This window comes from Pagrus pagrus, assembly GCF_965226575.1.
Source record: "Pagrus pagrus genome assembly, chromosome: 14".
Taxonomy (NCBI): domain Eukaryota; kingdom Metazoa; phylum Chordata; class Actinopteri; order Spariformes; family Sparidae; genus Pagrus; species Pagrus pagrus.
In genome coordinates, this window is record NC_140198.1 from 666645 (window position 1) to 687280 (window position 20636).

The 20636-nt window shown below is 42.5% G+C and overlaps 1 protein-coding gene across 4 annotated transcripts in view; it reads right to left on the reverse strand.

Moving 5' to 3' along the window:
* Positions 1-20636, reverse strand: part of tmem132e (transmembrane protein 132E) — a 387724-nt gene that overhangs the window by 96006 nt on the left and 271082 nt on the right. The window lies entirely within an intron of this gene.

The window sequence follows — 20636 nt, forward strand, 5'->3', positions numbered from 1 at the left end:
TAATGTGGTGGCCGTTAAGAATTTACATTTTCTGCTGAACCACAGTCCGTATCAGCACATCAGTGTTAAATAAATGTTTGTTAATGAATGTTAACTGAATTGGTGGACACATCTAGGAATGTTCTCTCTTTAATGTGCTGTGCAGTTAACTGAATAACTAAAGACACTCTACATTTTCTGTCAGGAAAAAATAAATCCTCTGGTTCACAAAAACTGCTTTTCTTCCTCACTTGCACTAAAATACAAGAAGATTTCTGTGAGCAACGTTGTAGCAAAGAGCACCTCCTACCAGACCACGATCTGTTTCACAGAGGAAATCAAAGGAACCGTGTCGTGGAAAGCAGAAAGCTAAAGCTCAACAACGATTTTACCTTCTTCAATAGCTTAAAAATATCTTTTGGAGCTTCAACATCTCGTTCTTTTCTGCTCAGACATCATCATATCTTCTGTAGCAGTATGGCAGGCAGCAGAGAGTCAAGACCAACAACAGTCCCCTCAGTTCAATGTCCATATCATCAAACTGTGAAGCGAGTAAAGATGGTCAGACCGCTACTCACACAACCTGACCTGCATGACCATGAACACACTACACATAATGGTGCACTGTGTTTGCGATGCTTCATCTCTACATCACAGATTAAACACCAGAGGTATGAACCTGTAGGGTCAACACGTTTCCTCTGCGAGATCCAGTGTGGAGTCGTTTCATAGAGCAGTTTAACTCTTTCAACAGCCGGATGACAACATGAGCCTTGAGCTCGTGCTGAAGTCACTCTGCTGACAGGGAGGTAAGCTCTTGTGATCTTTGTGTGAATATCCGTCTTTATTTTTGATACTTTGAGGAACAGACACATGTTTTTCTTTCAATTTAAATGTCCTATTTGTAAGAAAAGTTGATTTTTGAGTCTCTTTACCATCTTGTTAAGTACTGACACTGTAGGTCGCGTCCGCCGCATCCATAAACGTCAAAAATGTGTTTTTCTCGCCAAATTACCTGAAAACAATGTTGGAATTAGTATGATGTAAATGTTTTAACCCTGAGCAGGAGTTTTTTGTGCTTAAAAGTAACCTACAGAAACAGTAAGAAGCCAATGTTCTCAAATGTTAAAAGTCTAAACTCAGCAGTCACAGTGTTTTTTCTGATCATCTTTTTTCACTCGTTCCTGATGAGAGCGTCTGCAGCAGCAGGTGGACGTCCAGAGAAAAGCTGCAGCGCTCCGTCTTCTTTGTGCGTCTGCTCCGAGCGCTTCGAGTTGAAAATCTCTCAACTTTGGTTCTGGTGACGTCGGCGTGGCTCCTTTTCTTTCTCCTGGCCTCAGTGATAATGTTCACCGTATTTTTGTCTCCTATGGATGATGTCATCACCCACAGCCTCCTCGCTCTGATGTGCGATGTGTCCATCATCCAGCAGCAGTGTCAAGATACTGTTGTCATAGAGACAAGATGCACGTGCAGCATTTTTTCTGCTTCCTCTCAGCGCTCCCGAGCACACAGCCAGAGCTTTCCTGCCCGAGACAAACGTACGTGGACATGGACCCTAACAGAGTAAACCAGGCCAGACTTCTGCCATCTTCTGGGACTGAACCACAGTCCACTGTTTCCATCAGAACCAGAGATGAAGCAAGGCGGCGTTAACATGCGATGGTTTGTGGCTAATCACGTTTGCTCCATTAGTACATTAGTGCACGAACCACATGTGTTTACAAGTCAGTGATGTTTAGCTGATTCTGTAGCAGACAAGCTAACACACTGGCTGTAACTAGACACAAAATCAATATGACTGAACAGTGCTGAAGTGATCAGTTTCACGTCAAATGATAAAACACCTGCAGTCGAGAAGAGAAGCTCTGCTGTCTCCCCTCTGACGGGTGTGTTTCCACATTAAGTGTTGCTCAGTGAAGCTTTAACTCTGCAGCACATGATAGGCAGCAGACACACCGGGCCCAGGTGTCTGAGCTCTGTGAACACAAACTATCCCGCTCTCCTTCCTCCACAAGATAACGCCAGCCCCGAGGGAGGCAGCGCGCTGCAGCCACGACTCCACGAGGCGGGGAGCGAGGGTGTCGGGGACCTGTTGTCACTTCCAATCGGCTCGCCCTCCCACACCGAGCTCTCTGAGGTCCACTAAGGTAGCCGAGTCGAGCGATGAGAGACAGAGAAAAGGAGCGTTTGAAGGCTGAGGAGCTTCACAGCAACAGCTCAGTCTGCTGGTTTCATTAAGCTTCAATTAACTGCAGCAAACGATAAGAGGAAGCATTGATGCTGCTTAACGAGTTAATGCACAGGCGATGTACTTAAAGAGAGCCTCAGTTAGTGCAACAGATGATGCTGCTGCTGCTCTTCGTCTCCACACAGATGCAGTTGGAAGTTATTTTGCGTCGCAGGACACTTCACATTCATGTTCCTCAGTTGTGACAGCACGAGCACCAAAATGGCATTTTGTGCACAAAGAGACGAGTGCTGTTCTGGGCAGTGAGAGCTGAGCGACTACACCAGCGCGTCGCCGAGGCTGAGCTGAAGCCAAACAATCCTCTGTCTCGCTATGAATTCAATTTCAGTGCCGGCGTCTATCTCAGGTTTCAGCAGGAGAGAATAATTAACCCTCCTTCTACTGACATGTAGCAATTTCCTTAAGTAAATGAAGTGCTAATATTCTGAACAAATGCGTTCAGACACCTCTCCGGGCTCAGCCTTGTTGCCTGGTAACAGGGTTTTGTAAAAGAACGGTAAATCCTGATTTGATCTGAAGGCGATGTGTTTTTGAGTTTATAATCCCACATCATCCGATAACAGGAGAGCAAAATGCGAACACTGTCTGTGTGGTCCAATCAGAACTTCATTATCAGGCTTCGTTCAGACACACGATGCAGAACACACAGAACTTCTGCTCGTACATCCAGTTTCTATAACTATTCTCTTTCATACATTTAATTGCTTTATGCCGTTCATGCTGTTAAACCTTTTACTGTATTTTTATATCTTTATACCCAACATATTCCTATTGACCATTTCCTGTAATGGAGCCTCACGGCCAAAGAACTTCACGAGTACTTTTACTCGGCGTGATAATACACGTCTGTCTCTCAGAGCATTGCTTATGATTACAGGTTGTGTTACAGGCCTATAATTACTGTACATTGGGTGGAAAGCAGCTGTTAAAAATATTTTCAGCTGTGCAGTGTCATTATTGTGCATTCTTTACTTAATTAAGTTCAAATGAAATGAAAAAGGAGCGATTAAAGGAGAGCCATGTTTCTTGTGTTAATGTTCTCGTTCATGTAAAAGATCTTGATTTAACACAGCTGCTGTGTTGTTAGCGGTGCTCTGTCAGACGTGTGTGAGCTGACCAATCAGAACAGGAGGGAGGAGCTGCAGCTCGGGACAGACTGAGGAACCTGATGTGTTTTTGAATGTTAAAGCATGTAAACCTGTTCTGGTAGTGACACACAATACAATGATGAATCTGAAAATGAGCAGAATTTGTCTCCTTTAAAATCTAATTCCAGTGAAAAAAACACTAAATATTAAAACATAATGCAAATCAACATACAGCCTTTACTTTTGTATTTGTATCTATTTCATTGTCTTTCTTCATCTTTATCCATCAATCTATCAATCAATCACGTCTTCCTCCTCTGAGTCTGACTCCTGAACTGCTGCCACACTTGAGTTTCCTCAGTGCAGGATCAATAAAGTCTCATCTTATCTGATAAAACATACAGTTAAGACAGAAGCACTGAGCCTGTTTGTTCTTCCGCTTTGGAGCTACAATCTGTCTCTGATTAATGAACCTGCTGATTGACTCAAACTCTAAATCGTGGCTCAGTCACTTCCTCAGTCTCGAGCCTCTATATGGTCGAAAAGTTAAAGAAAATGCTGATGTGATTTGCTCTCACAGGGCTGTTTGACTCTCTATCACACTGTCTCTCTAACAGCTAAAAATACCCTCACTGAGTCGCTCTTTTGCCAAACAGATGATTTTCTTGTCAAAATGATTTTTCACCGCAGTAAATACGACTCTTTCTGATCTCAGAACCTGGATCTCAGAGGATTAAAGGGTTGATGCAAATGGGGTTAAGCTATCAGCTCTGCGAGGCGGTGGCAGATATTGTAGAAGTGAATGACAAATCACATGTCAGGTGGGTGTGTGAGGGGGCTGGATCAGCCGGGGGCAAGGGATCATAACACTGAGGCGTTTCCCACGAGGACTGAATCAGATATCATAATTACTGCCATTATAACGATTCTCTATCAATTATGAAACGTGTCAGATGAATTCGTGTGCTGAGAGTCAGAGTGCAGATGCTGCTACACATTTGATTAGTAATACAGGCCTGCAGGATCACTGCTCAGCCCAGTCAGCAGATAAAATGTTGGCGGTTTCACATTAAAATGTCTTTGTGTCGTATGTACCATGTTACATCTGTACAATCACAGTTACATGTATATGAGCTGACGTTCATGTCAGGAGGTGGAGGGGATGGTGGCAGTGACAGAACCAGGACTTCAAGACTTCACCGGCACTATTTGTGGCAACAAAACAAAAAAGTTTTTGATGAGACGTTGGGACGTTTTCCAGCTGTGCTTGTGGCAACAAAACCAGATATTTTTAAAAACCTAACCACAGCACAAACACAGCATTGTCGCAACATAAAATTGAAAATTGAAACTAAAACGTAAAGTTGCAACATGCCTGTTCATTTATTCTGGTGATTGGGTTGCATTGCTCCACTCACAGGAAACAGCGAATGACTTATGAAGCCAAGTCCTTAAATACTTATATAACTACCAGTAGATTATATATTTAATTGAATGAAATATTGATTTGCTACAGAGAATTCACATTTCCAAAAACTTCATGTATACGACAGTATAGGCAGAAACTTTTGACCCAGTTGCCTCTTTGCTTTGATGCACTTCATGAACATTCATTTAGCTGTTTAGCTAACGAGTTTATGAATTATTGCCTAATTTGCTTTAAAAACATTCATGAAAATGTCTGCATTGCTTTAAATATTTAAGAACTTCTGAGGCTGTAAATCTTTGCTCGGCGTCAAACAGCCTCCACTCTGTGGGCTGAGTGATTATTGTCGTCCTTAACTGTTGCTGTGTGGGTGGCTGGAGCGCTAATGGAGGCTATCTTGATGGAGAAGTAATTAACTGCAGTCAATACAAATACTAAGTAGTTGAAAGTTCCTTACAAACCTCCTTTTCCTTCATTACCTCATGACTAATGATCTATATGGTCTGTAGGGCGAAACATCACCATTAAAAAAACATTCTGCTCCTTTCTTTCCACCTGAGCCCCGTGCTGTGGGGGGTGATTAAAAGTACAAATAATGAGTCCAACATTAGAAGGTTTAGAAAGCATCAAATGTGGAGAGCATCAAAACTAACTTGTAGTTGGTCTCCAGTGGATTTAATGTAGGTTTTACCGTTGAACTTATTGGGTGATGATTACTTATCATCTGCTCTCACTTTACCACCTTCTGTACACGGACACGTTGATACTAACGGTCCAAAATTATGTTAAATGGCATTTTTGGTTTTGAAAGACTTACATATTTCTTGGGGGAGGATCCCAAAACCTCTGCCAAATATGTGCACCTCAGCCCTACACAACCTCAGTAAGCAAACAACAAACCCTTTCTTTGGCCATATTATACAAACTACTAGCAACCCAGAATGTCGGCTATATCGATAGATACACAGAGCGACTCAGTGCGCAAAACTACGGTAAGACAAGTAGGACAAAGTTGAGGGTCAGTGTGTAAAATATTTTGCTCTTTGGATGCTGTGGTCGCTCGTGAAAACATCTGGTGGTTTCACTCTTAGCGCTGAAACGTAGACTCAAGGAAATCATGTTTGGCTTCAAAACATTTGTTCTGTCTCCAGAAACAAGGAAACACCATCAACAGAATAAATGTGAGTACCTTTCTGCAAAACCACACATCAAACTGAACGTTTATTTAGGTTCAATTTTTCAGCTGAGTGTCCTTGGTCTGGTCAGGTTTAGGCCCAAAACCACTTGGTTAGGGTTAGTTAGTTAGATAGATAGTGTCTTAAAATACCTGTTTACCTCAGCGAAAAAACGCTGTAAATGTGGCCTGAATTAAAAATATCAGTTTTTGTCTCCACAGACACATCTGGAAAATGTCCCAAAGTCTCCTTCAAAATATCCAGTGGTTTCACACTTCCATATGCTGAAACGCAAACTCAGACTGTGGTCTCTGACTGGCAGCCCACATGAAAGTCAGGTAATAAACACGTAGGTGTTCATATGACACATTTTGTAGAAATGTCACTGTGATAAATAGCCTATGACACGTACATATTTGATCGCCAACATTTGTGTGAATCCCTAGAAAACAGTCAAACTGTGAAACAAGCGTGTTAAAAACTGGAACAGAATTCTCCATTAAGAACAACAAAAAATTAGAGGCGAGCCTTGAAGCCTGAGCCTGAAATAACACCACTGCTCTCCGTCTCTGTCGGTCCCTCTGCTGCACGACGCTTTCCAGAGCTACAACAGGAAGAAATGCTTCCTTCAACAAAACACTTCCCACTGAGGAATAAACAAAGACAACCACAGTCCCAAAGCTGAATTATGTTCCCACTTCATACAAAAAAGCTTCATGTATGCTCACTTTAACTGTTCAATGCTTCAAAATCCTCAGAGTGATGTGAGGATGCACTGCCCACTTTCCTTAACACTTAAAAGGAAGAAAGAGTGGATGTGAGAGTTCACGACTGCGTGCAGAGCTGCGAGGCTGGAGAGCTAAAGAGCCATTAAAGAGCATGGGAGGGCATCGCAAACGGCCAGAACAAATCTGTCCTAGTTTGCTGCGAGGCATCAATTTTGAGGAGTGCGCTGAAAATGATTCTAATTTAAATGAGCCCAACATAACAACCTTCCAGCAGCAGGAACCTCCACTCCGAGCCCACTCCTCCCCCGAGAAGAACAAAGGAACGAGATGAAAGAAGGTTTCACACGTGGTGGTATGAAGAGCCGGCTGCACTGCGTGGGGGAGACAGGCAGGTGGGAGGAGGGTGAGGCAGTCCTGCTGGATGAGAGACGAACATGAAGAAATACTGACCACATATACATGCAATCTGCAGCAGTTAGACGCCATCCTGCTGTCGTTAAAGACATACAGTAGCAAAAGCCAGAAGCCACGAACACCGAGCTGTGGAGCTTCTCTGAACTCCTGTTAACCCTGCACTCCAGCATACATCATGTTAACACAAGAAATGGCTCCATAATACACTGAATACTGTCTTTACTGAGCGGGTGAAGACGGGTCAGCACCAATTCTTAAACATTGGTTCATTACCATTCGACAGACACATTCAAAAACACCTTTCGATGGATATCACGGCTGCAAAAACATTTTTTTTCACTGTTGATTATTTTCTGGATTAATTGATTCGTTTGGTCTCTGAAATGTTGATCAGATGTTGTTTTGTCCACAACACAAAGATCTTCAGTTTACTGTCAACAAGGAGGAAAGACACCAGAAAAAAGCAACAGAATAACATGTTGGCAGTTACGTTTCTGCAAACCACTGATCAGTTTAAACGCTGGCCACTGTTAGAGACACTGCTCACAGGTGTGTCGTCTCTGACAGTTTCTAACATGTAATGTCATGTAAACTAATGTATTCATATCAATGTAGATAAAAATAATAATGACCCACAAACATTCTCACTGAGGATTATTACAGAAAAACGGTACGGTTATTTATTCCTATAACATCAGTCACATGCTCACATGCTGCTGTTAATCACACATCTGTCACTTTACGTTGTCTCGTCTTATTTTAGCTTTACATGCCTCTCTTATTTATTTCTTCATTTCCTATATTTATCTGTACGTACTGCTGGCGAGGAAAAACAGCTGAACTTATCTCATCTCATCTTATCTTGAGGAAGAGCCTGAACATGCCACCCTGTCCATGTGACGGTGAGGAGGAGGTTTGGTAATATGAGTGCAGCTCCTGCAGCCATCAGGGGAGTGATATTTACACATGGCTGACATTCATGGAAACAGGAGCTGGCCTATCTCATCGCTGCAGGTGAGTCCACCTGGGAAATACTGCAGACTGAAGGGTGAAGACCAGCAGAGTCTTCGTCTGCCGAACGTTACCAGATTCTAGATGATCTGAATTAAGACTGGGCGATATGGCCTAGAAAGTTATATCACAATACTTTTAGGCTATATCTTGATTTACGATATATCAACATTGCTATTACAATAACATTACAATATTTTAGACCAAATAACTTCTCTGGTGCAACACTATTGTAGAGAGGACTATTGGTTCTTTCACAAAATATTAACACGATGAGATTGTTGATGAATAATCAGCAATAACGTGGATATAATGGCTGAGAGGATAAAAGGGAGCGTTAGAACAGGCAGAACAGTCTGGTAGGTTTACTGTAGTGCAGCCCGTTAAACCAGGAACAACACCATTTATGCCTGATCGAGATATAACGATATCCCAAATCTAAGATGATATATAGTCCCATATCTGGACAATGATGAAATATCTTGTGAGGTTCCAGGTTCCACCATGTGACTTCTTCTGTTCTGTGACATGAAAGTGAAAACAAGCTATTGTTCTCCAGTGAGATGGAAAATTTGAGTTTCAGGTGACACGGCAGCTCTCGTGATTGCGTGCCAGAAAACCCTCAGACAGTCTGCCACACTGGCAGGCAGGGAGCGGCCGTACGTCCAGTTAAAGGCTCTGTGAAGTACACGCTGCAGATGCTGGATGAATATTGGCTGTTCAGATGAGAACGTGGCGAGAGTAAAAATGTGACGGGGCATATCATCCACATTGTGCCCCAGAAGGAGGAGGAAAAACCAATTCATGCATTTACAATCATTAGATTAGCAGTCCTGGACGACTGCCATGTTTTATGAATATGCATTAACCCAATCATGTCTTTATCAGGATTTCTTCCGTTGGGATTGGCTGGTGTCCTGCGTGCTCACAGTGCATTATCTTAGCCATTATTCATTTGCCATTACTCCTGTTACGCTGCATAAGAGGCAGAGAAATGCTGCAAAGTGCTTTTGTACCGGCGCGGCCTTCATTAGACCGTCGTGAACACAGACTGACTTCCGTTTCACTCTCTGCTCTGTTGTGACTTCGACCAGCCAGTGTTTACAGTGAAAACAGGGACGGACGGCTCGAGGCGTCACAAAAGCTCCATGATGACATCTGAACTGACTTCAGTGTAAAGAACTGTAGGAACTTTAGTTCTGCCTGGATCGTTATGAAGCAAAGGCTGAAACCTGGTCCTCCTTGTACAGCGCAGGTGTCTGCTCACCAGGAGTGTGTTCAGGTTTGTACATGCCACAGGTATCATATCAACATTGGTACGATAAGTGTCACATCATCATCATAAGAGTTTTTAAACTAGATGTCAGGTTTGTGGAATTAAAATCACATATTTTTGTCGGGACATTTGTGTTTGAGATAAAACCAAATATGTTAAACGACATCAAGACGTTTCAAAACTGGGTTTGTGGAATTAGAGTAAATATATTTAAGGAGTCATTGGGACATTTCCAGCAGTATTTGTGGATTTTAACCACGTCCTTGGGATATTTTCCTTCTGGGTTTGTGGAATTAAAATATATGTTTTTGATGAGATGTTGGAACATTTTCCATCTGTTTGCTGCAACAAAACTGGACATTTATAACAAGCTGTCAGGTCGTGTCATGTCCAGTCGTGTTTGTGGAGATAAAAACACCATCTTTTCCGAACCCTGACCATAAGCACAGTGATGCCACAAGATACAATTTAAAATGGAGTCCAAAGAAACATTTATCCTGGCGATCCGGTTGCCTTGTCAAATAACTGAAATGACTGCATGTCTCCAGACTGTAAAGCCTCTGTACAGTAATGACCTAAAGAGCGCTGCTCTGAGGACGGCAGATGTAAACAGTGTTATCTCTTGTTCTCCGTGTGCAGGATTTGATGTCCAGCTTTGCAAATAACAGCTGTGAAGAACACTCACTAAAGGCACAGAGTACATCATTAAAATCAAAAGTTAGTTGTGGTGGGAAGATGCAACTTCTCCACACCACTGCCTCCTTTGAAAGTGCAGCCTACTGGGCAGTACAATCCTTCACGCTGGGTAGAGCCGTGTCTATTACTACAGATTGGCTCGGCAAATCTCTTGGCAGGCATCATAAAGAAGCAGAGAGAAGGAGGGAAGGAGGGAGGGAGAGATAGTAATAAAACCTCGCCAATTTCTGTCTGTGACAACATGAAAGAGGGAGGGACAGGTAAATGGAGGCTGCCTGCAGTGGAATATATGGCTTATCTTAGTCTTGTCGCCTAAACCCTGAAAGGTTGTGAAGATAACCACATCAGGCTGTGTGTGTTGGAGGAGGGACGCTTTGTGCAGGTAGGAAATGATCTAATGGAGGAGGAAGGGGGACAGAAATATGATGCTGACTGAGGAATATGATAACCTCAGAGGGCAGATGCCTCACTACCTGCCTATCAACCAACACATTCCTCTCATCTGATTTTCCACATTATTGCATTTCCCTCAGTGAATGTCAGCCAGTCGTGAACCGAAATATAAGATAAAAAGCAGCAGAGTGGAGGCTTTCTGTCACTCATTCACTTCTTGAATAAAGTTATGCAACACTTTTCATCTGTGTGAAGAAGCAGCTCTCCTTCAGCTCAATAACTGATTGCCGAACATTTAGCAGCCAAACGTTCCTGATGAATTAATCAGCCTCTCCAGACGCGTGGGGTGATTCTGCCCACTGTTAGTGCACAACTGCTGTTAATCAGCCTTTATGTGTATAAACAGCTTATTTTGTTTTTTTTTAAAGTTAATCTTTTGATTCATCTGTCCGCAGAGAGTGGCTGCAGATGTAAACTTGACATGAGCATTCATTTTGCAGAATATTCCCAGATGCTCTGCCATTTTTCACTGTGTGTGTTTCTACCAGTGAAGTCACGAGCACAGACTGAAGCCAAGAGGAGAAACTTCTGCTGATAATTAAAGGTTTTTAAAAAAGTTGCTGGTGACTTTCCAAAAATGTATCACGATCAGATATTTCATCAGATCATGACACAAAATTGGCTTTTCACGTGCAAATATCACATTTTCACATGTGAACTGGGAATTTTCTTTTTTTTCAATGAAAGAAAATGTTGAATTTCCACGTGTAGAAACATCATGTTTTATTTGTGACGTCTCTACCACAGCTCGACCTGCTCAGGAGGGCAGGTTACTTCTGACCAGATAAAGATGTTGAGCAACCAAAATATCATCACATTGTATTATTGTAACTTTTATGGAGCCAGGAAAAAGAAACTGTCTCTTTAATCAATAGGCGGCTGCCTTAACAATCGATTATCGGTTAATCATTAATAATATATGAAATATGTTGGAAGTTTTTCCATTAGAAAACTGTTTGTACTTCATCAGGAGTTAAAAGAAGAGATAAAGAAAACTGTTTCTCAGTCATTATTTGTGCGATTTAGTTTATTCATCTCTCACGATTCAACAACTGGCGCAAAAAAATGTGATAATATCAGTTTGAACTGAAACTTTTCTAGTATTCTTAAAATTACAAACCAGTATTTTGTATTTTATTTTGATATGATTGATAAGTATGTATTTGTAATATGTAACAAGATACTTTTTGATGTATTTGTGCAAATATCTGATTGTCAGTTAATACGTTTTTAATTGGTTAAATTCTTAACAGTGATTAATCGATTAATAACTACTTGTGAATATCTCTAGTAAAGTGGAGGATTATCTCACCATCATCATCATCAGGACTATTTAATAATCCATAAACATGACTCACAGACAAACATGTTGAAGACTAAATAAACTAAGCTGTAGAAATAAATCAGTACGCTGTGAGACTGCTGAGAGGACCGTCAAATAAAACTCTCCTGCTGGAAGGACTTCACAATATAACAGTTTGAGTGACAGCACAACCAAACACATTGTGTGTTCCTCTTACGCTGAACATAAACCTGTCCACACCAAAACAAAGAAACTTGTTTGGAAAGAGAACAAACACATTTGGTGATCGAAACAAAGATTTGCTGTTTCATATGGAGCTCCGGAAAATGAATTTACAAAGATAAGACGTTAAAGTAAAGCCGTGCAGTCAAATGAAAACACAGCTTCTACACCTGAGGACTGCTTGTTTGATTACCTGCAGACCAACGAAATGAGGAACTCTGAGCGTCTGTAAATTTGTCTCCAGGAGTCTGCAGGAGGGTCGGGTTATATTCAAATATGGTTTAGAAAAAGTGGAAAAGCAGAGAAAATCCTCAGGTCTGACTGTGTTTATCCACCTGTCAGACAAACAGACACCTGATCAGCTGACATGAGAGCGATGTCAGCATGTCAATATGGCAGAAACATGACGGGGCACAAAGTGTTAAAGCAGAGAAGTTATAATGAAATGAAGATTAGACCAATGCAATCAAGGCAGAGCTTTCACTGGTAATCTGTAGATTAAACCAAACTGATGCTGAAGAACTGAGCAGAGAGCAGCTCTCAGTAATATGTGACAATATATTAATTAAAAAGGATTAATGAAAGCCATTTAACTACAGAAAGGCCTGCGCTGCTGATACTGAGCGGCGGGAATAGATGACGGGGATGAAACTGTGCGTTGTTCTCTCCAAACATACGGTTTTAAAGATCACGTGACCTGTGATTAAATATAAATGTGTGTTAGATGATTTTCCCACCAAGCCTGAGCTCATCGCAGAGGTCCAGCACAATTAACTGTCAGAGAGAGTTGATGGAGTGGTTGCCAGAGAAAATGGGAGCTGATTAGGACATCCTGTACAATTTCCAATCATTCAGCCTGATATTTGGTTTCTTCACAAACTCTGGGAACTTAACTATCATTGGTGGCTCTGAACAGTGTTTGTCCACACGACATGTCTCTCTAACGAGCCAAGCAGCAGGTCCAGCAGGGTCCAAGAGGTTAATGAATGATAGCTGGAGGATAAGCCACTGGTCACGGTAATGGTGCACAAATGTGTGTGTCCTGATGAGAATGTGATGCTGACTAAACTGAGGCTCTTCTGGCTGAAATGTGAAAACTATCGGGCTGAGCCGAGACACAAAGTATGTGCGAATGCTTAATGAGTTTACAGCTGCATACTTGACTCACATGAACTTTGTGGGTTTGAGTCGAGTTACATACAATTTCTAACCTAATTGGTCGTGTGTGGGTCAACGTCCGTCTCCAAACCAACACTGAGACCCTGTTCACACCTGGTCAGCATCCATCCGACCAATCACAACACATTCAGAGGTGGTCAGAGCACCATGTCACAACATTATTTTAGCAGTGTGTGCACACATGGGTCCTGGACCACACTCACGGACCACCTACTCAGCTGATGTCCTCTGTGGGAGGAGGAGGAGGAGAAGGGGGAAGAGGAAGAGGAAGAGGAGGAGGAGGAGCAGAAGAAGAAGAAGAAGAAGGAGGAGAAGAAGAACAACAACAACAAGACCCAACAAATCAGCTGAAGGAACCACAATATCACCAGACTCCCTTAACAAAGCGTCTGATTTAAGAGTTGTTGAGTTGGAGACACTTTATAAACTGTGTGAAACGCTGTCTCTGACAAATTCTTCATTATTTGTTCCTTCTTGTAAATTCAGCAAATGTTCTACATGAACTTCTTTCTTTGTGTAAAAACATGGCGTCTGTTTGTCTCAGTGATGTACTTGTTTATTGGCACATAGATCCGATCACTCAGACGCAGGTTAATGTAAACTTAGAGCTGTCCACTGTGATCGGATCAGGTCCGAACAGCCTCAGAGTCGTGATGAGAATACCAACAGGCCCTTTAATAGACAAGTGTCTGAATTAAGAATCTTTCAAGTGTACAAGCGAGAATAACCAACACAAAGTTCCTCAGTTTGCCCATTCAAGGTTAGAAAGGGGCTGAATTACTTTAGTTGTAGCCGAGCAGTGGAATAAACCTGCATAAATATCTGCATTTCGCCCGCGCAGAGAGCTGAGACATGCAACTTTCTTTGAGCATTAAAAACTAACTCAAGCTCAAAACAGCCCATTTCATTAAAATCTTGGCACATGCAGCATATCCCCCTTTGTGATTTGTGCCAGCAGCCTTTAAGAGGAGATCCACACGCATTAAAGTTCACAATGGTAAATTCTTTCCCCCCTGCTGCTTGACCTCAAATTACTTGTTCACAGTTGAGAAGAAAGGAAGGAAAGAAGGAAGCAGAGGAGGAAGTGGTCATGGTGGTTCAGGCCTAATGGAGAGGCTCATTTTATTTTGTCATGGTGAAAGTGGAGGCACTTTGCGGGCGGCGAGAATCCTCTGACCTCCTCCTCCTTTATCAGAGATGAGCGCTGATAAACAGCCGTTCTCGGTGTCACCCGATGTGTCGTGACAAGACCGCCGACGGCGGAGGCATCGCTTCCCGAGTCATACGATCTGAACGCGTGCTCGCTTCACGGTGAGAGGTGCTGACATTTCCCATCAAAGCATCGGGAGGAGACGAGTCGACGCTGACAGCGACGATGAGACGTGGGGACGCTGAGCGGAGCGAGACCGCAGCGCTGGCAGGAAGCAGAGGCTGAGGTCAGGACGGTGCCGCGTTCCCTACGAGGCGAGAGTAACCGCTGCCGGGGATGAAGCCACTGCTGCTGAATGTGGGTCACTCTTCCTGGCTTCGCCTGTGCTTTCTCTCCTCAAGCCTTTATTTGGAGCCAGGGCATTTGAATACTGCATGTTGTACCCAGGGCTCTGGAGTACTGCACTGTTTCCAAGAGCTGTGCACGTGCACGTAGATGAGGACAACATGAACATTGTCAGTGTGTGTGTGTGTGTGTGTGTGTTCACTTCAGCAAAAATGTCAATGAGTCACCAGAATCTAAATTGGCAGCTCATCACCGACGACATCTGACATGCATGCAGTGACCTCGCTGCTGTTTAAAGTCTCAGTCAGGTTAAGCTCCTGACGCGACTTGTGAAGTCTCTGTATGAATAAACCAGTGAACAACATCTCTGGCTCCCCACCAGCTGCAGCTGTTTGGCTCAGTGAGGTTAGTTCTAGTAGAAATAATTATCATTTCATTTGCTACAGCAGTCGTTAGTGCTGGTGCTGAAATAAAGATGTAGTCAGTGTTCACAGATGACAAACAGATAAGACGCTCATGTTGGGCCACATGGTGCGGTGAGACAAACGCTTTCCAGCCAATCAGGAGTCTGGTGACAGTGCAGTGGAGTTATTATAGAGTCTAAACAACTGATGTTATGTGATGAGATATGACCATAAAGACATAACAAGTGTCTCAGAGTTACAGCTCTGTAGTTAGAGAATTGATTCGGAGCCCTTGAAGCTGCGACGGCCAACAATAAGAAGACGAGCTTATGTTTGAGGGATTAAATGAGATTTCTCTTTAATAATAAAAAATGTCTTAATGTTTCTATCAAAGACCAAAATATGCAACTGTAGTTGCATGAAACTTTATTGTTATATTTATTCACCACAGTCTGATCACATTATAAACATGTTCTGTCCGTGTGTTAGCATCTATCTACACTATTTACACATCAGCAGATGCAAAGCAACAAACACTCGCTTTAGTTGTTTGGTCTCCACCAACTCCTGAAGGAAAAGTTCTTCTGTCTCTTTAGCTGTGAAACGCTTCACTGTGTTCAGCAGCTAGTCACCAGGTTTATATGGCTGCCAGCTGGTGCTGAGCAGGAAACGTAAAGCGGGCAGCTGTCACCACAATAAAATGTTGGCAGTTTACTTTTCTGCAAAGCTGACGTCCATGTGTGGAGGTGGGAGGGACGGTGGTGGAGGTACAGCTATACGAGACGGCTGCCAAACCAGAGACCACTGTTCAAGACTGTGTTTCAACATTTGTTACCGTGAAACCGCTGGATATTTATAACAAGACGTCGGGACATTTTCCAGCTGATTTTTTTCGCAACAAATGTTAAATGAGAAATCAGCATTTTTCATCCGTGTCTGTGCCAACAGATGTTTGATGTTTTCTAACCCTGAACAAGTGTTTTTTGTGCCTAAACCTGACCAGAGCATTAGCACAGAGTTGTCACAGCACAAAGTAAAAACTGATACTAAAGAAATGTAAAATTTCAACATAAAGAGACGAACAGCGGTTGTTGAGTTGTTTTTAATAAAACAGCTGTTTGCTGCAGGTGAAAATTAAGAGCAGTTTGTTGGTGAGAAGACCTGAATATTCATGGAGCTGCAGACTCGGGTGATTATTCTCTCACATTATATGCGATTTGAGCAGTTATTAAATATAAAAATACTTATTAGTGGAGCTTTTCAAAACCAAAGTGAACCAGTATTGCCTGAGTAGCTCCAGCCACTGACTCCCTCAATGACTGTGGTTTCAACATGATGATATGTATTGTCCACTCATCATCCTGCTCATGTGTTGTCAATACAGAACATGATGATGAAAAGAGCTTCTATCATGTTATCGATATTGTGGCAGTAAGTCAACTGCGATACTGAGGATGAGGAAATACTGCAGATGATTAAAGATGAGCAACAGGAAAAAATGTAAAATCATTCTGCAGCACGACGAGCAGAGCATTAAACACAGCAATGCATATCATTAATGTATTGCCACGCTAACTGAATTTGACACAGCACTCCTCCCCCATCCTACTGCATGACATGTAGGCACACACAACGCCGCTGCCGCTGCCGCGAGGAAATCTGGGGCAGCTTCCACAAGTGTCCGGGCTCTGCCCTCTGTCTGCCTGGCACACCATCATCTGCAATAACAAGTCAGAGATCTTCAAAGCTGGACGAGTGAAAAGGAGGAAAATCTGGAGGAAGGAGGCAGAGGGAGAGTCAGAGGAGGCCCTCTGATTCATCTTTAAAGACGCTTCTTACTGCATCTTTAATCATCTTCCTCGATGCGAAGGGACGACTCGACAGTTGGCTTCCACAACTATTGAATTCACACCCTATTGAGTCGAGTCACTCAGGAGGCTCAGGCTGGGCTTTCTCCTGCCTGCCCCATGTCTTTTTTAACTCGCCTGCTTTTATCACTCCTCATTTCCATCCCTGTGAGGGGCTCGAGAGGCATCCTGCTGGAGAACTGCAGTGGTGTGTGGATGCTAACATGGTCGGTTAAATGTTTCAGGAGGCAGGGGAGCAACAAAGCCTCCCCCCTTGTACTACAAAGCCTCGCTGTAACTTTGTCACACCACGCCATGACTGACACGTTCCCAAAGATGCTCCATCCTCTGATTTAATGACACTATTTCGTAGTCGAGGTTTCAGATGAAGGCGTACGTCAGTGCAGTGAAGAACAGTGGCAGGCAGAGGCTCTTTGCGAGAGCAGAGGATTATGACTGACACTGGATCGTACATTTTACAGAGGGGGAGTCGTCTTAAGGAGTGTAAATGCTGCTCTGCCGGTGTGAGGACAAATGTTTGGGATTCCTGAGGTAGTGAATGGTTAACACTCGACTCTGGCTACAAGCAGCAGGGCTGTGAGATACACACACACAAACACACACATCCAGAGCACTAACTTCAGAGTTCAGAACATTCAGGTCCAAAAATGACATCAGCTAGTAAGATACGGGTCAATGAGGCCTTCGGTTCAGCTTCTCATGAGATATTTATTCACTTTTCAAACCAAAAGAGGCTGATTATACTGTAACTGTCCATCATCTGAGTTCTGATTGGAAGATGAATGCGTTATGAGGTTTTTCTTAGTAAATAACAGATGTAATCACATCACTCCACAGTCAACACGTCTGCTTCATTTGTTGATTATTCATGAAATTACACAGAAGCAACTTTCACATCAAACGTTGGTAAATTATTCCAGTTTTAAAGAATCCCAATCAGTGTTTCAGATCGAGGCTGACACGACGAAGGTTTCACCTCCGTCAGTGCAATGAAACGATGATGAACAGAGAAGTGCGACGACGTGACTGAAGCGAACTTTCTGCTTCTTAATTTAACCTTTCGGTGGTTTTCTTTGAAAGCTAATGCAATCTCCCAAAGAAGGACAGTAACATATTGTATGATGTTTCATTAGGTGCAGCTGATCCGTCTGTTTTGCTGCTCATTTCATGCTCTTTGCCAGAGACCGCTGTTCAAGACGGTGTTTCAACATCTGCAAGCTGAAACCACTGGATGCTTTTGAAGAGAAGTCAGGACGTTTTACCGCTGTTTGTGGCGACAAAGCCAGATATTTTTCACAAGCTGTGAAAGAATATACAGCTAATAATTTTAAGTTTTTGGGACATTTTCCAGGCATGATAGCGAGCAAGGCGGCTGCCAAGCCAGAGACACTGTTTCTTCAGTCGTAAGCACGAAACCACTCGATACTTTTAATGAGAAAATTTTCCAACTGTGTTTGTGGCAACAGAATTGGATATTTTAGCCGACTCATCGTGATGATTTGTAGCCAAAAGAAGGAGATTTTTAACAAGACTGCAGAACATTTTCCAACCATGATGTTTTCTAACGCTAAACGTGCCTAAACCTAACCAGAGCATTAGCACAGCGTTGTCACAACGTTAAACTGAAAACTGAACCTAAAGAAACGTAACTTTCAACATATCAGTGGTTTGCAGAAACACACATTGGCAACATTTACTGGGTTGTGTTTTCGATCTAATGCGAAGATACAATAATATCTGAATTCATAAATGCATCAAGAAGCAGCAAAGAGGTTGTTGTTAATGTTTGATCAATGGCCTGGGACGAATAATCGCTTAGATACTATTTAAAATGTGGACTGAAAAAAGTGTAACATGCTAACATGCTCTATCAGGAGATTTCATGTCAATCAACTGTGAGTTTGATTGATTGATTTGTTTGGGTCATAACCTTTAGAGCTCCTCCCTTTAAAATGAAATCAAATCTCTATTAATAATCCGTTCCTGCAGGGAGAGATGATGTTGGTTTTATTGTTGGAGCTTAATGAGTTATCGCGGCTTAATTAAAAACCCTAAATTTAGATCTGTTAGAGACTCTATTAAGGGTACAACCATCATATTTACAGTGTGTTTCATCATTGTTCCTCAGTTAGTCAGTCAGCGTTTCTCTTCTCCCCACTGCATTCATGCCTACGAGCAGGGAAAAACTTTGTTTCCTCAAGCTTTGTCAAGTGCAAATAATCATTTATTCTCTCACCCTGAATACTGTGTTGACAACCGAGGAGAGGGAAGGAGTGCAGAGAGCAGAGAGCCGAGCCGAGCCGAGCCTCATGCTCCCTCAGCGCTGCTTCCACAGGCTGCGGGGTCAACACACAACTTAATGCTGGAAAATATTATTTACTGGCACAGCCATTATGGTCCTTCTGAGACGATCCTAATGTCAGAGAATATAAAAATGATTACTGATGCTCACAGAAAATATGGAACATTTTAAAAGCTGCTGTTCAGAGATGGTAAAGATGGCCGAGTGGTGGAAGGAGTGAGGACGACACAACAGCCAGCAAACTGAACAAAAACGGTGTCAAACCAGAGGCAGGAGAACTCCCGCAGACTTAATGAGTACTTTAAACGGACATAATTAATATGATCTGAAACAACTATGTATAAAATCATTTAAAAGGGTTCACTCGTGTTGAAGAACCTACAGGGGAACTCAGCAGCTCCCCTCAGAGCTTTACAGCTAATTTCAGCTCGTAGTTTAACTTTCCATCAAAGACCTTTACAGTTCTGATGTCGCCGCTGTCATAGCTTCGTTTACGTTTTAGCTAATAAAGCTCCAGAAGACAAACTGTACACAACCTGCTCAGCATCAAATGACAGAGACACCGTTAGCAACTAGCTGATGAACATAGCAGATTATCTATCAGCTCTCAGATTTCAGCTTAAAGTAGAAACAGAAAACTTTCCCCCTCTAGCGTTTCTAACTGGTATTATTGTTGGCACTGCTGTCGTAAAGACGTCCAGATCCATTGTCTCCAGAGTAACAACTACCAACAACACTGCATTTGTTTCCAAATTTCCATGAAGAAGCGATCAACACGACTGAAGACAGAAGCCAGAAGACAGGAGCTCACTGAGGGGGGAGTTAAGTAATAACTGCACAAACACGTAACGATAGCAGGGTCTGGTGTCGTGGTTGAGGCAGGAGAAGATGAAAACATGAGAGTTTTGTGAGTTAATTCATCTATTTCCTCTATAAAGGAGACATGAAGCAGATCACACTGCACCATCAACCCGGCCTGAAGCTCAGGCTGACAGGAAACCAACTGTAATGCCAATGGTGTCATTATTCCACAGCCATCACATTGTGCAGCCAACATTTACTTCATCAAAACCCTGATGGTCATCACACAGATCTATGTCACCAGCACAATATGTACAATGTGAATATATACATTATATCAATTCATTAATCATGCCTGGCTCAACCAGTAATATGAGAACAAACTGCGTGTATGTACAGTCAGTCATCTAAAATACACTTAAATGCCAGTTAATAATGTGTAATCTTCCTTTGTATTATAGAATGCAGAGTTATGAGACTTTCTGCAGTGATGAGTCTTTCCACTGGCCTGTGAGATATTTCATCATACGTCGTGTGAACATGCAGCGTGACAGACATCTGCTAC